Source organism: Pholcus phalangioides, unplaced genomic scaffold (genome assembly GCF_987345545.1).
Source record: "Pholcus phalangioides strain wild (caught in Gottingen) unplaced genomic scaffold, Ppha-v1.0 ptg000001l_1, whole genome shotgun sequence".
NCBI lineage: Eukaryota > Metazoa > Arthropoda > Arachnida > Araneae > Pholcidae > Pholcus > Pholcus phalangioides.
This window is the reverse complement of record NW_028301594.1, coordinates 20279684-20298241: the sequence shown is the minus strand read 5'-3', so window position 1 is coordinate 20298241 and position 18558 is coordinate 20279684. Positions and strand designations below refer to the sequence as shown.

At 32.4% G+C, this 18558-nt stretch overlaps 1 long non-coding RNA gene across 1 annotated transcript in view; it reads right to left on the bottom strand.

Moving 5' to 3' along the window:
* Nucleotides 1-18558, bottom strand: part of LOC149090039 (uncharacterized) — a 222341-nt gene that overhangs the window by 82535 nt on the left and 121248 nt on the right. The window contains exon 2 of the long non-coding RNA XR_016193156.1: nt 8562-8595. This is a non-coding gene — a long non-coding RNA (uncharacterized LOC149090039). The remainder of the gene's footprint in view (nt 1-8561; nt 8596-18558) is intronic.

The window sequence follows — 18558 nt, the reverse complement described above, 5'->3', positions numbered from 1 at the left end:
TTAGTTTTCTTAATTTTCTAAATTTTTACATCGAGACATCAATCATTTTTTATAGCGTTGGAAATCAGTTTTTCTGCAAGACATAAATTTAATAACATTGTGAATATTTTTCAAAAGCGTGTAAAATACCACATATCTTAGTAATAAGATATATATTATAATTATTTTATATTTCCCGTTGATATATATACAGGCTGTATCAATGGCAATTGGAGAGACAGAAAATGTAAATTCCCCATAAGGAAAAACTGCATTACAATTACTTTTTGAAGTATATATTCCTTTTTATCGAACTCTTAATTTCACTTCTTTTTTTTAGTTTTTTTCGAAAAAAATGCCGGAGAATTTTTCAGTTAAGACAGATTATTAGGTTGAGACTGAAAGAAGGTCCTAGATATTGCGTACCAATTTTGAATCCATTTCCAAGTCTTTTTTTTTGTTCCAAGAGCGATAGGGTCGTCTTGTGTTAAAGAAACTTAAAAAATTAGTAGCTAAAAAGATCAAATACAGCTAAAATCTAGTTTTATACGCGATGAGATAAAAGTATTTCAGAAACTTAAATAGGTAAATTTATTTATGTTTCGTTTGGCATATTTGAAATTTATTTATAGAATTCCTTTATTAATTTTTGTGGTATTTGATGATAGAACTTGATTATTTGTTGTTGTTTTTCTCATTTTTTTTGTTTCGAGGCAACAATTACGGTCTATCCTGCTTATAACATTCTCACTTCGAACGTTTTCCTGCTTAGTACTGCTTATTTTCGTGGTACCTACTCTAATTTTCTTTAAGTATTCCTGTTTACAGTGTTTTTCCGTTTACAACGGTTTTTTAAAAAACGTTATAAGCGGGATCGACTGTATTTTTTTTATTTTGGAGCGTTTGAAATCAGTTTTTGGGCACGACATAAATTAAGTAACATTGTGAATATTTTTTGAAACGTGATTTTTAAAACACTACAAATCTTAACAATACATGCTATAATTATTTTATATTTCTATTGATGATTCCATCACATAATAACACATATACAGGCTATAATACATGGCAACGGGAAGAAGAAATCTCCCAATAGGAAAAAATTTCTTCATTAGACTTCCTTGGAATTATTTATTTTTTATTGAAGTCCTTAATTTCCCTTTTTTTCCTTCAAAAAATTCTCATTTCTTTTTTTACTATTTAGAGAATTTTTTGGATAAGACATATATTAGGCTTAATAGGTTGAGACTGAAAAGTTAAACATCAAATACAGCTAAAGTCTAGTTATATACGCTTTAAGATAAAAGCATTTCGGAAATTTTAAGAAGTAAATTCAGTTAGGTTTTCATATGGCATGTCTGAAATTCATTTTTAGAATTATTTTCTTTTATTAACTTTTGTGATATCTGATGATTGAACTGATTATTCACTGGTTCTTTTTTTCTTAATTGTTGTGGTGAGACAGCAATTGTTTTTAATTGGGGAGCGTTTGAAATTTTAAGTTTTGTGCACGAATAAATTTGGAAATATTTTAAGTATGATTTTTTTGAAAGATTGTTCAACACCTTATATCTTGACAAGACAATATAAGCTATAATTATTTTATATTTTTCTTTGATAATTCCACCATATACATGTATACAGCTTGGCCAATTGAATTTGGTCGGATTAAAAAAGTCATAAAAAATCAAAAAATTTAACGTATCGGGATGCAGTTTGCATAATTAAATAAAAATATATAAGTTAATATTCTTGTCGATAATTGGTACCATAGTTCTTTTCTCGTAAATTGCAAATTTAACCCCTTCAAAAATGCGCCGAGAATCCACAACTAGCTACAGCTACTACTACTTAACAGTACATGCACTTTGTACTCTACAGAATTTCTAACGAATTCGTACATGCCCGAATATTTGTATGCCCTAAAGTATTTATCTTGTCAGAGTTATATAGGGTTGTTGTAATCTGGTGCCGCCATCAGGTTCTGTCTTTCATATTTTGGAGGGAAAAATGGCAGATGCTTGAATTTTCATACTATGTAAGTATCGAGTGAAGTGTGCTTGCTCTCTGCGGAAAGACTTGGTCTAATATGAGACCGGCTCTTAGAAAGACTGAACCTGAAGATGCAAATGCATCGAGGAGTCCCTCCTTCCCCGTTCTTTCCCGTAGAAAGATCGCAATAAGATATACTATTTGATATCAATCAATACATGTATTTTCAGTTGGAGCAATTCTTTTAAAAATATTGGTTAGAGATGCAGCGAGCAATCTGGTGCTATTGCATCTTGAAAGTTGATTAAGCCAAGTGCGGTTGAACTGGGTGCAAGAGTATGGCGCATGGGAAAGAGTGTATTAAAAATTACAAATGCATTAATATATTTTATTATTTCTCTCCTGCTCCCATACTACTAATTACAGATTTCCTGATTGCAACGAATAATTCCACGATGAATTTCCACAAATATGTACGAACGATCGAAATGCAAAAGTCAATAAACATCGAATAATCTTTTAATAATAATGATAATAATATCTCTTTCTAAGGTCTGGTATGAGATGTGCATGCATTAGTTGAAGGTAACCACAAATGGCTCATTTTCTTGATGTCGTGAGAGAGGGACAGGCAGATAGATAGATAGAGAGAGGAGAGAGAGGGAAAATCTCCTGTAGGCTTAGGACCATGAATTGCATTTCGTGCGATACACGATGCACATGATGGCAGAAAGGTTCAATAGAAATTCGACATTTGCGAATGCCGAATGAATTTACACACAGCAGAGAATAATCACACAGTGTCGTGTTTCCTCTAAAGATAGACAAAACTCGATCATTGAATGGGACTAAGGTTCCTCTGGAATGAATCCTTTCCATCTGTGGCTCTCTCTGCAATTTCCCTAGCTCTCTCTCTCCATCTCTACCGTTGATTCTGTCCAAATCCTTTCTAATGGAATATTTGTCTCTGGTATGTACGCATATGCGTGTGTGCACAATGGAACTGAAATCAGGAAGGGTACTTCATTATAATGTCCTACTCGCTGCCTCCAGATATATATTCTCTGTGTAGAATATACACTAGAACATATTCTCTTCTCTTCGCGCGGAATTCGCGTTCCAAATCATTTCAATGCGCGTCTCTGGGACGATTGTTTAATATTGACTGACATGTACGACATAGATTTCACTTATCATTGTCATTTTTATTCAAATTCATTTTCCGAAAAATGTGTGTGTGTGCTGAGATATATTGAAATTCATTTTGGAAAATTGAGATTAAAAGTCAGTTTCATTTCGACTGAAAATAAATCGCCGCAAAATCATGTTTATTTCGAATGAATTCTTTCAAAATTCACGTTCGAGCGGACTTTTGATTTCCTTCAGAAATTTGAGTGGTGTTTTCAAATACACGAACTGTTGTTATCTCTTTTACAGTTCGAACTCGACATTTATTTAAAATTCATGCAATAAAATTATCGCATTTTAATCTATTTCAATACTGCCATATCCACAGTGTCACTCATTGAATATCTGAACATGGGAGAGATTTTTAATTAGGAAATAAATTTTTCTTTAATTTTTTAAATGTTGACAATTTTCTCATAAGAATCAGCATTTACTCAAATATAATAAAGAATATTTTTAAAGGAATGCCAGTTATACAAGTGCCATCAGAAAATTGAATTCATTGAAATTACGTGATTAATTGTTGCGAAGATACGTTTAAGGAATATTAAATAGCTTCGTGATTTCATATACAATCATGAAAAAGTTAATAAATTAAAATTGTATAAAGTTATCAGCGTCAAATAATCTGGTGAATAGTTTAAGAAATATAGCTACGTGGGTGGACGAGAGTTCCTGGACAGAGTTTAAAAATTAACAAATCAACCAATTGATATAAGAGAACGCGCGGTTTGCACTAAAATACTTAGGAGTCATTCAAGTATTACGTCAGCATCGATGGTGGTGGGGGGGGGGGGTTTGGATGATGCTTTCGTCATCAACCAACCTTTATGAAGAAATGAAACATTCTTAATGGCATCTTATTCGGTGCGCCAAAAACGAAAAAAAAAAGATTTCGATAATTATTGGGCACCTGAACTAACATTCTTCCTATTGATAAGTCCCCTACAGAGCCACTTTAATGATCTCTAAATATTTCACGAATCCTTCAAGTGCTCTGTAAATGTTTCCGGGCCGCTTAAGTGCTCTGGAACTGTGCCACGCATCACTCAAGTGATTCGTAATTATGCCACGGATCACTTAAGTAATCTGGGAATATTCCACGGGCAACCTGAGTGATGTAGAACCACACTGGGGGCCGCTTAAGTGCTCTAAAACTGTGCCACATATAACTCAAAGGATCTGTAAATGTGCCACGGATCGTTTAAGTGTTCTGTAACTGTGTCGCGGGTTACTTAGGTGATCTTTACATGTGAAAGTGATCTTTGAGGCTTACTTCAGTGATCTGAAAATGTGCTACGGGCCACTTAAATTCTCTGGAATTGTGCCACGGATCATTTAAGCGATTTGTAAATGTGCCGCTTAGGCTTAGTTCATTTTTACAAAATTAGGTTTGAGGGGGGGGCAGGCCACATCAGATAACCTTCAGTGCCACATTTGGCCTGCGTGTCAAGGGTTGACCATATATGACTTAAAGGGTGGGTCGCAATGAATTTTTTGAAGAGAAATTTTTGAGTTCTTCAAAAATAGCATTGAAATTAACAGAAAGCGATTTTAATAATAATAATATATATATATATATATATATATATAAAGGTATTTTCTTTCAAAATTTTAATTTTTTTCAAATATTTTATATTTTCTGCATTAAAAAAAATATTTTTTTTTTCGTCGGGGGAGGAGGCGCAAGCGTACGTTTCTGATCCCACCAATATACGTTAGGAGGTAGGGGCAGTGATGAAGAAATTTTGCTGACAAGGGGGGAGGGGGTTAGAGTTTTGCTGACTTTTGTTGACAAGGGGGTAAAAAAAAAGCTAAAAATTTGCTTACGTAATACTTGAACGGCCCCTTATCATGGCCTAGAGGTTGTTGTTTTTTTTTTGATAAATTTAAAAAAAAGTTCAAATTTCACTCACAGATGGCGATGTGAAACGAAAAACCCTACATAACATATAAAATGCTACACGAACTAATAATTTATGTTATGGAAGTTTGCTTACGTACAACCAGTACATTTCAATATGAGCGCTCTTTTTATCTCGGGCTAAATCTAGAAGGTGAAAGGGTGCTCATGCTGAAATATATTTTATGTAACGCAAAGTAACATAAACATTAATTATGCATTGTGTGTGTTGCATTTTACGCGTCATGTTGAGTTTTTTTCCGTTTTACAGCGCCACACGTGTGTGAAATTTGAACTTTTGTCTAATTCCGTGTTCACATGGTAAAATGTAATAAGTCACTTTTCCAAAATTTCACGAGAGCAAATTTGTAAACAATATTTTGTAAAAAATGTGATACTGTGGTTTTTTGACTTATTGCAATTTTCCTCCGTTGATTTCTCATAAACCGAACGAGAGATGGACGAAATTCTGTCTCCTTCCAAAATTTTGACGAACAAGACTCCAGAATGCGAACAACTAAATCTTTTGGGAAAAGTGACTTGTGACATTTTGCCATCTGACCACAGAATTTATCAAAAGAAAAATAAACTCTAGGTCATGGTGAAAAATTTAAGTGCAAACCACACTCTCAATTGGTTGATTTGTTATTAAGTTTTAAAATGTATCCATGACAGTTTCTCCTACCCTGTACAATTAGAAAAAGAAAAAATCACCGACAATGTTTGATTAGAAATGATCATAGAATTATCCATTATTTTATGAACTGAAGATTCTGAGTTTTTGATGTATAGGAATCAAATTATCCTATTTTCTTGAATTGCTTCTTGAAGTGACACTGCGCAGCGAAAATAAGAAGTCATAGTATACTGTATTGTAACCATGTACAAGTGGTTGTGTTATATTGGTTAGTGGAGTGTTCTTCAACCAAAAACTGGTCCAAATTTTACAGAATTCTTGAAGCAACTATAGGATCAGGAAGCTGCATTTTTGAGGTTGAGAAAAATGCTTTTTGAAATTTATATTCATGTCAAACAAAATTGTTCAGCCGTGTTAGTAACAAAAAACAAATAGAAGAATCGAATGAAAGTTATTGCAACTCTGTACGTCTCAGAAACCGCGAAGTGCATTGAAGGCATGGTTAGTATGAATAAGATAGCGATGATGGCAATTTTTGTCACACCATCAAATGATGGCGAAAGTTAGGACGAAATGAGAATTACGCCTGGAAGCACATTTCAACCCCGGGAGTCACCAGACCCACCTCCCCGAAAACTGAATTAAAAACGTGGGATAACGAATGCAGAAATTGATGATGCTAATGTCAAAATGATGAATTATATTGACTAAGACAGTCATGAATGAGTTGGAATTCTATTCCATTTTCCAGTCTGACATTTTTGCATAGAAGATAAATATGAATAAATATTGATTGAAATAGAGAAAACTATGCACTAGAGTATCTGCCGCCATCTATTGAACAAGAACAACACTATTCGTTATAAATTCCCCAAGTAAATTGACTGTTGGTTTTATACTTGTGTGCAGATTGAAAATGAATAGCACATGGATAGTATATCGGGAAATTAATTATTTTCATGCTGCATACAGATATAAACCTTATGCACCATGATAGCGGTTACTACACTTTTATGTTTGATGCAAAATTATTTTGTGGTAAACATAAAAACATAGTTACCGGAATTATTCGCTTAAAATTTACACTAATATGTAGCATGAAAATTGCCGGTGTATTATTTATTTTCATGCTGCCCATGGTATTGAGACCAACGATAAATTTTACTTGAAGATTGCAGCAATCACACACAGTTTCTGTTTTTTATTTCATAAATGACAGCAAAATATCCTGGTACAATTTTTTCCATCTATACAAAAAATTCATAAAAGTATAGTTACCAGTGTTATAACATCGAAAGTTCGTACTGGTGTGTATCACAAAAATAAAAAAAAAATATATGGTATCATACAATATACCATTCATCATTTTCCATGCTGCACACCGCACCGGTTTAAAATCAACAACCAATTTTACTTTAAGAATTATGACAAATAAGTTCGTTTTCATTTGATAGATGACAGTAGTACTCCGGGCTCAAACAATGTTACTCACGTTACTCAACGTTACTCAGAAGGTTAGAAAATTTTCCTCCAACTTTTTTTTCATCGGTTCGCAAACTGCCTGGGTTACAGTGCATTTGCCCGGATTGCAAGAGAACCAGTGATCTGTTCTGTTCAGAGTTTGCAAGAACAGACTTTGCTTTCCAATCATGGGCTGAGATACGGGGGGGGGGGGCAATGCCACCCATCGTCAAAGGTAAAGCCGCCTGATCTAATGTATTTACGTATATATGAATTGACATCATCATCATGCTTCCCCCCCAGCAATCATCGTGCCCCCCCCCAGACTTTCAAGTCTGTCTCCGCCTATGTTTCCGATGTTGATTTCAACATTAATATTTAGAAATTCTCTTTGATGAGCTGTAATGCCAAAAGTTGCTAAGAAAATAATAATAATATATCTTTCTATCAAGAGGAAGTGTTACGATCTGGAGTTGTTTCTCTTCGGCTCAGCTGGGATCCGTAATACGATGCTGCAACAGAATGAAATCACCTGAATATCGCAGCGTACTTAATCAACATTGATGGCCAGATAGATGACAGCGGTGGTATGTTCCAGTGTCGAGGTACATTAATTTCAAACTGTGAAAAATTGATTAAAAGAGCACACGCATTTGGATTGGCGCCACGAGAAGAGTTTATGAGACTCATGGAAGAGGAATGTAAGGAGTCATTCTCCTCGTTCTTTATCCACCATGGATCTCAGTGAGACATTGATGGAAAAATCACACTGTTGGGAGATTGTATATTCTCATAAAATTAATGCCACGACGGATGTGCTGCACTTTGTGCCGCTGCCGGTCCAAAGAAATATTGGAGCGTAAAATGTGTGCGAAATACCAGCAAAATTCACACCGATGATTGAAATTAATTTATGAATGATTAAACGGATGTGTATAAAGAACAATAAGTTCAAAAAGAAATTGCATAAGTGAACCCCAAGGACTAAACATACATCTGTTTTTACTATATTCATAGCTTTCTTATGTTTTTAATATTCCAGTTTAAACAAAATATAGACATCTGAATACAATGTGATGAATTTTTGAAAGGCAAATTTAAAATCTTTTTGGAATGACATCACTCCTACATTTTGATTCAACCCCACAGCATCAATATATAAATTAATTCTGAAATAAATACATAAAATTCATTTATCAATAAAATCACATTTTCCTCCACTTATTTAATTTGTCAGTTCTAAATGTGTAGTGATGCAACTTATTCAGGTATTGAAGGAAACACACACAGGGTTCAGGTTTAAGCCACACAGAAAACATTGATCATAATTCCTGATGAAATGATACATAAATTATACAGATCTTCAGTATTTTTAAAGAGGGAAAATCATTCTACAATTACCTTTTTTTCATTTTGTTTGGAATAGCTGTTGAATCTGCAATAAAATGAGAAATACTATAAGAAAGAAACATTTTTGATAGAAAAGCAAGAAAACAAAAGAAAACTTTTTGATAGAAAAGCAAGAAAACAAACAAAAATTATCGATAGAATATAAAGTTGTCATTCAATTACTACATCACCGTAAATTTAAATTTTAAAATTTCAAGAATAATATCATTGCAGTTGCATTAATGTTACCATAAAATATTTCTAACAAATTAAATTCATAATTAAGTATATTAGTATTAAAATATAATTTATTACAGTATTACTTTATTTAATATGGCAAGGTACCTATTAAGATATTATATATAATGTTACTTACCAAAAGAAATAGTACATGATAAAATTTTAATTATTTCACGACGTAAATGTTATATTTATTTATCTTTCGGAAATGTTCAATTAAAACTCAAAACTATTGATTAATTACAATCAAAATTATAATAAATTTTCTCTGGCTAATTTCTTCCGTTTAAGAAAAAAAAACAACATTGGAATACTCTCTTTATTATTAAATTAATCATAAGTACTCAACATTGAATTGAGTACCTATTTAATTAATTATGTATTTTCACATACATTCGCATTAATAACTGGAATTAGGAATACGTGAGAAATTTGTCTTTACACATTCCACTTTCCTTCATTCATTCTTCTTCACTTCTTTAATGTGAAAAATTTTAAATCATGATCAATTAATCAAGTTTACCAATATTTTACTCTCGTGTATGACCTCGCATGTACACTCATTAACTACGAAGAGTTAGTACACGAAATAAAATGCAATTGAACGCAATTTGAAGAATCTGACGAGATCAACGATGTCTTCATTGAATCGAAAAAAAATCACTAAATCGAAGTCTAAATAACCACAAACATGCACAAAAGAACTTCACGAAAATTCATTAAATCGTGGTCCTTTGAAGTTTTATTTTGTCTTTTATTTCAGAATTACTTTCGATATTTTTTATCGAAAATAATTATAAATACAGTATTTAAATCATTTTCAATATTCAAAAATGTAGAAAAATAAAATATGTACTGCTATATGCAGAGAGCAAAATAGTAATGATAATAATTATGAGAAAAAAACACAGAACTGAAAGAGTAGAACAATAGACACGTGTGTTTCATAGTAACAAAATATTTTTGGAAAACAAGTGTTATATATTTTACATTGGCGTCTTAACGCGTGCGCGAAGGAAGCAGGAAATAGTAAAATTATTTAATTATTTCTTTCATTGATTTCACAACCCCCAAAAAGTAAAGACTTTCATTAATTTCGAATTTTCAATAATTTTTAAATAATTTCTTTCATTTATTCTAAAAATGTATATATATATATATATATATATATATATATATATATATGTATATATAAATCCTAAATATAAGGATATGTATTATGATTATATTCATCCTATATATAATCCTAAAATTATATTCACTAATTCTGAAATAATTTCTACCATCAAATACTAATTTCCATGAATTTAACTATTTTAATTAATTTTTGCCTTCGGTTATTCAGAATTTTCATTAATTCTGAAAAATTGTTTCTTTCATCGAATTTTCACCTTCTAAAAATGTTTTTTGCATGAATTGTGAAATTATTATTTTTTCATTAATTAAACTTACACATTTTCGGAAATTGTGAAACTACTTTTTTCACTTATTTCACATTTTTTAAAATTGTAAAATTATTTTTTTCCATTATGAAATTATTTCTACATTAAAAATGAATTTTCATAAAATTTTGCTCAGTGTGAGCATGTATTATTGTATCTATTTTTCGGTATATTTCTGTAAATTCTACAACAATGTACGCCTTTTTTTGGAAACTGACTCCGTCTAAATATATGAATTTTAAATCCAATGGAGCACCGAAAAATTGTTAACACCCCCCCCCCTCCCCATCCTCCTTCGAACTCGTTAAGACGGCCCTGATGCTGCATTATGTTCTATGATTCAACTAATCAGCTCAACAACCAGTAGAGATATCCAATACCTTAAAAGACACTTTTCCTGAAAAATATTAAATTTTTCCTTCGTAAACTCAAAAATGTTTAATGCTATAGCATTAGACTTCCAAGATTTGACATTTTTTCCCCCCTTCACAGAAATAGATAACGTTTGCGTTGTCAATTTCCCCCCCTCAGATTTGACCAATTAGAAAAAACGCAATCTAGAAAACTACATTTTTCCAGATTTTTCCACGCTGAAGGGGAAAAAAAAATCTCTCGAATTAAGAAGTTGAACGGAAGAATTTCATCATCATCATTATAGTGGTCATCACATAGAATGGCTCTGTTAACGCTTAGGATGATGGAGTCCCATAAATTGTCTGTGTTCGCTTCACTTTTCTCACTTTGCGTATATATGTCCACCGTATAAATCTTATTACTCTTTTGGATTGGCTCATCGGGTTTTCCTCACAGCTCAGAGAAATCTTTTCCCGTTATTTTTTTTTTTAAGCTGATAGTGTCGTTTTTGGTAGCGAGATTATATACCGAAAGCCATTAGCACTTATTCAAAGTATTTTAAATATTCAAGACGTGTTTCATGATATGCATCTTCTTTTGCTGAACCAGCATTTCCGAGATAATGGCATGTGGTAATTTTTTCCTTCCTCTTCTTCCATACCCGGTATGTTCCTCACATTTCACATTTTTCATCATTGAAAAAATATTTAAAACTTTATAAACTGTACTCTTTTTTTTTTATCCTAAATGTACTGCTTTTTCTTTTTACGGAAAGACCAGAGAAGCTTTTAGTTTTAAAACATTTATATAAATGTATCATTTTTGGGTAGTGAGTGAACCTAACGCTCTATCGAATATAAGGTTTTTGGAAACATTCCCATATTGTTATACACACATAGCTAAAAATTAAGAATGGAGAACTTGAGTAAAGCTGTTGCTAATCGATGAATATTATAAATAAATATCACGCACAATTTTAAATTCTAAGAACTAATTTGCCCTACTCGAACCTTTTAACGAAAAAATTTTTTGATAAAAGTAAAATTTGAGTAAAATGCTACATTTCTCTGATTAATATTACACAAGAGTTCTATCACTAAAAATATCATCATATATTCATTAAAGATGAGAGAAATACAACAATACTGGATTTTGGCTATACATATTAACCATAGCTTTAAACACTTTTATGCATCTAATAGTATTTGTTTCTCCTTCGTTGGATATAAATGAGCAGTTGTTATAATTTTAATATTATGTCATCCTGAAAGATACGAACTATTCTTTTGTGCATATTTAAGCTCTTCTGTTGACATTAAAATAACAATTTTGTATCAACATGGGGGGAATTTTGCACTGTCTGCTACATTCTTTATTGTTATAGAAAATATGGTAGTTTCAAAATCCCACTACATGAACGAAATTAAACAATATGAAACCAAAATCTGACTTATTTTTATCGACATTATTTGTGAATAATTAATCTAATCTATCATTATAACTACTATTTTTCCTTTTTCTTATCACGATCGAATCCCATTATATTCCCAATTGACCGGGAAAATCACTTCGTTATAACGAAATTTCGTTACAAAGGAATTCCAGGTTTTTGCATTGTTCTTGTGTAAACTTATCTGAGGGATTAGAGTGTTAGTGTATTAGTGTTCGTTAAAACGAGATTTTCGCTATAACGGTATTTTAAAACGGGATTATTGACTATCTATTTTTTATTTAAATGCATGTATATACATGTATTGTGAAGTGTACTAACGTGTGAAGAAATCTTTTCCCCCTTTCTTTTTTAATACTTGCATTGATATCTTATGGCATCTACTGGTAGCTTATTGCGTTTTCAAATTGGCCTTCGTATGTTGTCATTGTTTATCTCTTTTTTTTGGCAACTCTTCGTGTTTCAAAGAGTATTCCATGTTGCTTACAAACGCAAAGTAACAACTAACAAACATGTACAATTTAGAGAAACTTTAATTGCACATGTTTGTTAGTTTTTACTTACGTTAGTAAGCCTCATGGAATAGGTCTACTCTATGGAACACGAGAAGTTATTTCTGCAGGGCCAAAAATGATAAAAAAATAATAATAAATGGGGGAAATTTGCTGAGATATCGAGTCTGCCTTTTAACGTAATCGGTATACTTTGATTATTTTTACAAAGTCAACAATAAGTCGATTAAAAGTTGCACGTTAGTTACTGTATGTAGATTTTTTCCCCAAAATGAAAGTATAGTGTCACTCACACCTGTCTAAATGTTATCAATCGTATAGAGATTAGGCTTTACTTGAATCATCAGCTAAACGGTTTCGTAGGGTTTTAAATCCTGCAATTACAGTCTAAAACATGTCGATTTACCTTCTGTGGTTCGGTGTAAATTTGACTATATGCATGGCTATACATGGTTAAAAAACCCATTAAGTGGATCCCTTTTACAAAGTTATTTTTTTCTAAAAACTGTCATGAAAAAGCGTTGTGTGCGGGAAAACGCTTTAAACCAGAAATATTTATGAGAATTAGTTAGAGCTGGGACGACGAAAATCAGCCCTAATAACCGGGAAAACGTTCCACGTTGGAATGTTATAAGGATCGAGTGTACATCAATTTTTTTTCAATGTATTTGATATTTTAGAATATACATCTTTAAGTGTTATTCAAGAGCAAAATACGACATTATAAGAACGATATTTTTATATCTAGAAAGGATTGATTTCGGTGTTTCATTTTTGAGAGCTGCTGAAATCTTACAGGTGTTCAGAGATTTATTAAATTGTACCGAATTGAGGTGATCGGAGATAAAACCCAAGGAAATAGCTATCCATCTTTGCTAAGTAACATTTTATCAGTTTATAGATGCATTAAAATAAAGGAAAACTTTATAATTAACTTAATGGGTCTATTGGTTGTGCTAATTAAAAAATCCACTCTACTTAATTTAACTCCTGTGTTGATTTTTTTTCAATTAAAAATATGCTAAAAAGCACTAATTTATATCCGAATTTGTCTTCAAAAAATTTCAATACGTTTTCATGGGAATTAGAACCATTGATGGTTGATCCCCATTAATACTAGTGTTATTACATTGGGTGATGGTTATGACTTGGATGCTGAATTCCGGGGAAAGCCCAAAATTCACCAATTAAAATTTAGTAGAGATTTTAAATTTTGTCATATAATTTTCTAACAACATTCAGCGTGGTGGAATTGAATGAATGATGAGTGATTATATATAGTTCACAATGATTTCATGAAAGTATATTAAAAAAAAAAAGATTATGGGAGCGGTATGTAGCGTCGGACATGCTTTTAAAACGCAATGAAAATGACCCATTTTTATGAACTCATCTATGTTTATTATCAAGTGCAACTGCATCTCAACCTTACATGTACGTCGTAAATATTCATCTGGGGAATTTCTATGAAATTGGTTACATGCAGCACATTGTTGTGTGCATATTTGTGTATATGCGTGATCTTATCTAATATACCATATTGACTAAATGATTTTGTTTTGTTACTGGTAATGTCATCTGACGTCCATATTTTGAAGCGAAAATGAATGATAAAATGCCTAAGTTTTCATATTTTGTAAGTATCGTGTTGAGGTCTGCCTGCTCTTTGCGGAGAGATATTTTCACTACGTATTTTATTATTTAGTTCTTTTTTCCTCACTTATTTTATTATTTAAATTATTATTTAGATATTTTTATTCAGATAAAACCAACTTCATATTATAGTTTAATGAGTTACAACTACTCATTGGAACCTCAGTATCACTAATCATCGTTTTCAGCTGTTAAAAATGTTTGTCACATCCACCATACTGACCAAATCATTCTGACGTACAGTGATACCTCGGCTAACGAAAGGTTTCTTTTTCATGCTTTCTCTGCCTCGTCTAATGAACATTTTCGTTGGTATGAATGCGCGCGTCTAGCAAAATAGCCTCGTCGTGAGCTGAATTTTCGCAGCAATCATCATCAAAATTTTTGTCACCCAAGAAGACAAAGGTCAGCTATTTGATCCATTACTGGCGGGTGTGAATGAAATGGAGGCGCCGGCCATATAGACGGCAATTTATATCTTATTCCGGCGTGATTGCTTGTACTGAAAATCAATGAGATTAGTATATTCTACATAGATTAGATAAATTCAATTCCCGATTCTATCATATACAAGACAAGATTATTGTGTGATTATCTACAGAAGGACAAAAGTACGATTACGAACTGATTAATTGTGAACAATGATGATTATGATTACAATTTTTATTCCAGATACTTTATGCAAATATGTATATATATGAAATATTGTAGTTTGTTATTTGCCCATAAATTAATAAATTTCAGGGTACACTCATCGTTGGGGAATGCTTCGATATCTCTCTGAGATGGGAAACTGGGTGCGTCCGGTCATTCAATATTCAATGTCACTAGAGCCCGATTTTAGCTCACGTCCACCTCGGAATTTTTTTCCCAATGTATTTATACTTCTCTTTTCCGAAATTATTTGAATCATTTCATGAAAAATTAAAAATTCAGCTAATAGGATATGCATTGACAAAAAAGTAAAACCTATGTTTTCAGAGCACACGTTCTTTCAGTGCAAGACTGTTAGCATCAAGCTCAGCAGTCTGGACATTCTAGGAAATTACCTTTTCCATCTGCATGTATCAGCACAGAAATGAGCTGATCAAATCACAAATGAATGAGGACACCTACGAACTCGATTGGGTTGTGTCAACACGAGCTAAAGGTGGTGTTGGTTGTATACATACTGGGAAAATAATAAGGTCTTTAACATATCTTCTCTCCCTATAGATTCTCCCTTACCCAATTCCAAAGCTGTTAATTTTAGCCTTTAATCAGTTTTTGTCTTTTTATAACATTCCTTGGTCTTTTAAGAATGCTTATCCTTAAATTTTGGGCAGGAGCTGGAACGAGTCAAACGATTTCTCATAGAAACCTATGGAAAATCACCTTTTGGCTAACGAACGTGTTTCCGGAACGAATCATCTTCGTTAGTCGAGGTATCACTGTATTTTGTTTTGCTCCCTTCAAAATCCATTACGTGTGAAATCACTTGCTGAAATTTACTATCAAAAGCCACATATCAAAACAAATCGCATATCTATTCTTATTCTTTGCTCAGAAACGCTAATGAGTTGCGAAATGACTTAATGGAAAAAAAGTATTGATCTTTTTTTAGAAATCCATTAAAAAAAACGTAAATTCATATAAATCTTTAGTAATAAAAAAAACATAAATTTCAATAGAAAGAGAGCTCGAAAAAGTGATTAAAATAATATAAAGATCTAGAAGTAATAAAAAATATCTTTTAAGATGAAATACACGTGTTCGTACGTACGCATATGCACTCGGCAGCAAAGATTTCCTCATGTACGGCTAAAGTAATATATAATAGTTAATCCTCTAGTTAACAAGGAAAATTTCCATCTTAAATATGCCAGAAGTACCTGTCTCTGTTCTTTGTTCGAAGGATTATTACTATCATCATTTTTTTTTCCAAATCCCTGGTAGACGCTGTAATTGAGATTAGTGTCTGGGAAAAAGCCTCGACATTATCTCTTCCTCTTTTCCTATACAATTCTCTTTCAAGAAGATAATTCGCATAAATAAAGCCTCATTCATGATTGGTGAAAGATACGCGCATTCTCTCGATAATAGGAGGAAAGGGGAAAAAAAACCTCATCCTCTTTTTTTTAGATCCTAAATTCCCTTAAGGAATTAATATCATTTCTAATTCTCTGGAACTAAAAATTATGGGGCCTACAGGAGACATAATCGTAAATTTTTCGGATACGAAGCAGATGCTTTATGTGTAGTCAACCTTAAAAATAGGTGAATAGACGTTTTCCAGAGATTCAAGTTGAATATATGTGATGTAGTTAGCAATATATCTATATTATCTACAATATAATAATTGTATTACTGAGTGGTGAAATTAATGTGAATTTCCACGCCATGTTAAGGTTTTTACACAGATATAGGCCCATGTTTCGTTTTTTTATATTAGGTAATAATTAATATGGAATATATTTTTTGTGAGTTCCAGTAATTTCATTGAGAGCTAAGTTTTTGGCAAAAAAGTTTGTTTGAATGACGGAAAATTTCTTTAATGGTGAATTATATAATACATCTAATTATGAAATAAATTTCATTTCTGTTCGAAAATGTGAATATTAATGTTTTTCCGACTTTGGAAATGCACAGGGTGATTATAATTAAAGTTCCCGTACGCTGAGTAGATTTTTTTTTTTTTTTCGAAATTTGCTTATCCGAAAACAGCCAAATTTTTAGGATATCTTTTTGACCATGGAAGAGAGATTTATGAAATTAAAAAAAAATCAATTCTCGACCACCAGGTGAAGAAGTGGCACTTATTTTCCTTCTCCACCTCCCCCCCCCCCCATGGACCATATAGCCTATATACCAAGTTTCAATGGAATAAGTCCTCCAGAACGGTCACTACATAGGTCGGAGTAGTGTGAGCATACTGACGGGTACTACATTGGTCTGAGCAGTGTAAGTATACTAAAACTACTCACAGACCATTGTAGCGCCCGTTCTCGTAGACGTATTGCATTGAAACTTTATATATTTGGTATATGCACTATATGGACCATGGGAAAATGTAAAATCCAATAAAATAAGCACCACTTTTTCACCTGGGGATAAAAAATTGAACTTTTTTATTTACTTCATAAATCTGTATCCCATGGCTCCATCAAGATATCCTAAAAATTTGGCTGTATTCAGATAAGCAGTTTTTGAGGAAAAACTACTCAGACTATGGGTACTTTAATTACAATCATCCTGTACTGTGTCTTGATTCGGTACAATTTGTTGACTTTCAATTTCAAATTATTTTTGAATCAGTGGAAGGAAATTCGGTGAATTGATGTGAATGGAAAAGAACGCTATCGTTAACCCTTTAACCGGCACAGAAGAAATCGCTAAACTCCCTATAAAATGCGATATATTTTCTAATGAAGTAAACTTTTTTCCGATTTTTGGCAGATACAAAGTAAGGGGTATTGGGAAAAGTTCTGCGCTCACATGGAAAAATGGCATAAGTCAATTTTCCCAAACTATGGGGTTCCTGATTCTCACTCTTCAAAATTTTGGAAGGTGGCAAAATTTCGTCTTTTCCGGTTTATGAGAAAGGCAAATTGTAATAACTCAAAAAACGCATTGCATTTTGGCGAAATATTGTTTGCAAATTTGCCATTGTGAAATTTTGAAAAAGTTACTTATAACATTTTACCATCTGAGCATACAGTTTATCATTGAGAAATCAACTTTGCAAAACTTCTGGGCTTGTCAATGCTAAAATATAACGCTTTAAAAGAGACGAGATATATCGTCAATGCTGCTTAAAGGGTTAAAATAATTCTTGTACATAGGAACTGGGTTTTCAGTATTACTGGCAAAAATAAAATTTTGGGATCCAAAATTACTCATTTCCGATTATTATAAGATAAACAAATACAGATACAAAATATTTTGAGGCTGAGCTGGCTTGTGAGCCAGCTAAAAAAGCTAAAAATTCACCCCATTTACCAATTTTTACCAGTTTCTCCCTCGAATTACCGATTCAGATGATTAATCTATTTACAGCCACACACCAATGTCGTTGAAGGGTTAGTATTTTTATGCTTCAAAAATTAAATGTCATTGCTTATTGGTTGAAAAACCCCGAGTTTCAGGACTTTTTACCATTCTGTAACGAGTTTCCATTTTTATTGCATAAAAATCCTAGCCATAGGAGCTCTCGTTAGAGGCAGGAACCGCAAAAGCTAGTGTGAAGCGAGATTGGAATAGCGAGGAAAAAATGTACTCTTTATGGAAAATTATTGAAATATGCAAAATATGCATTAAAACTGTGAAAATATGCTCGATCACGTAAAAATAGCAAAATACGCAAAAAAAAAAATATATGC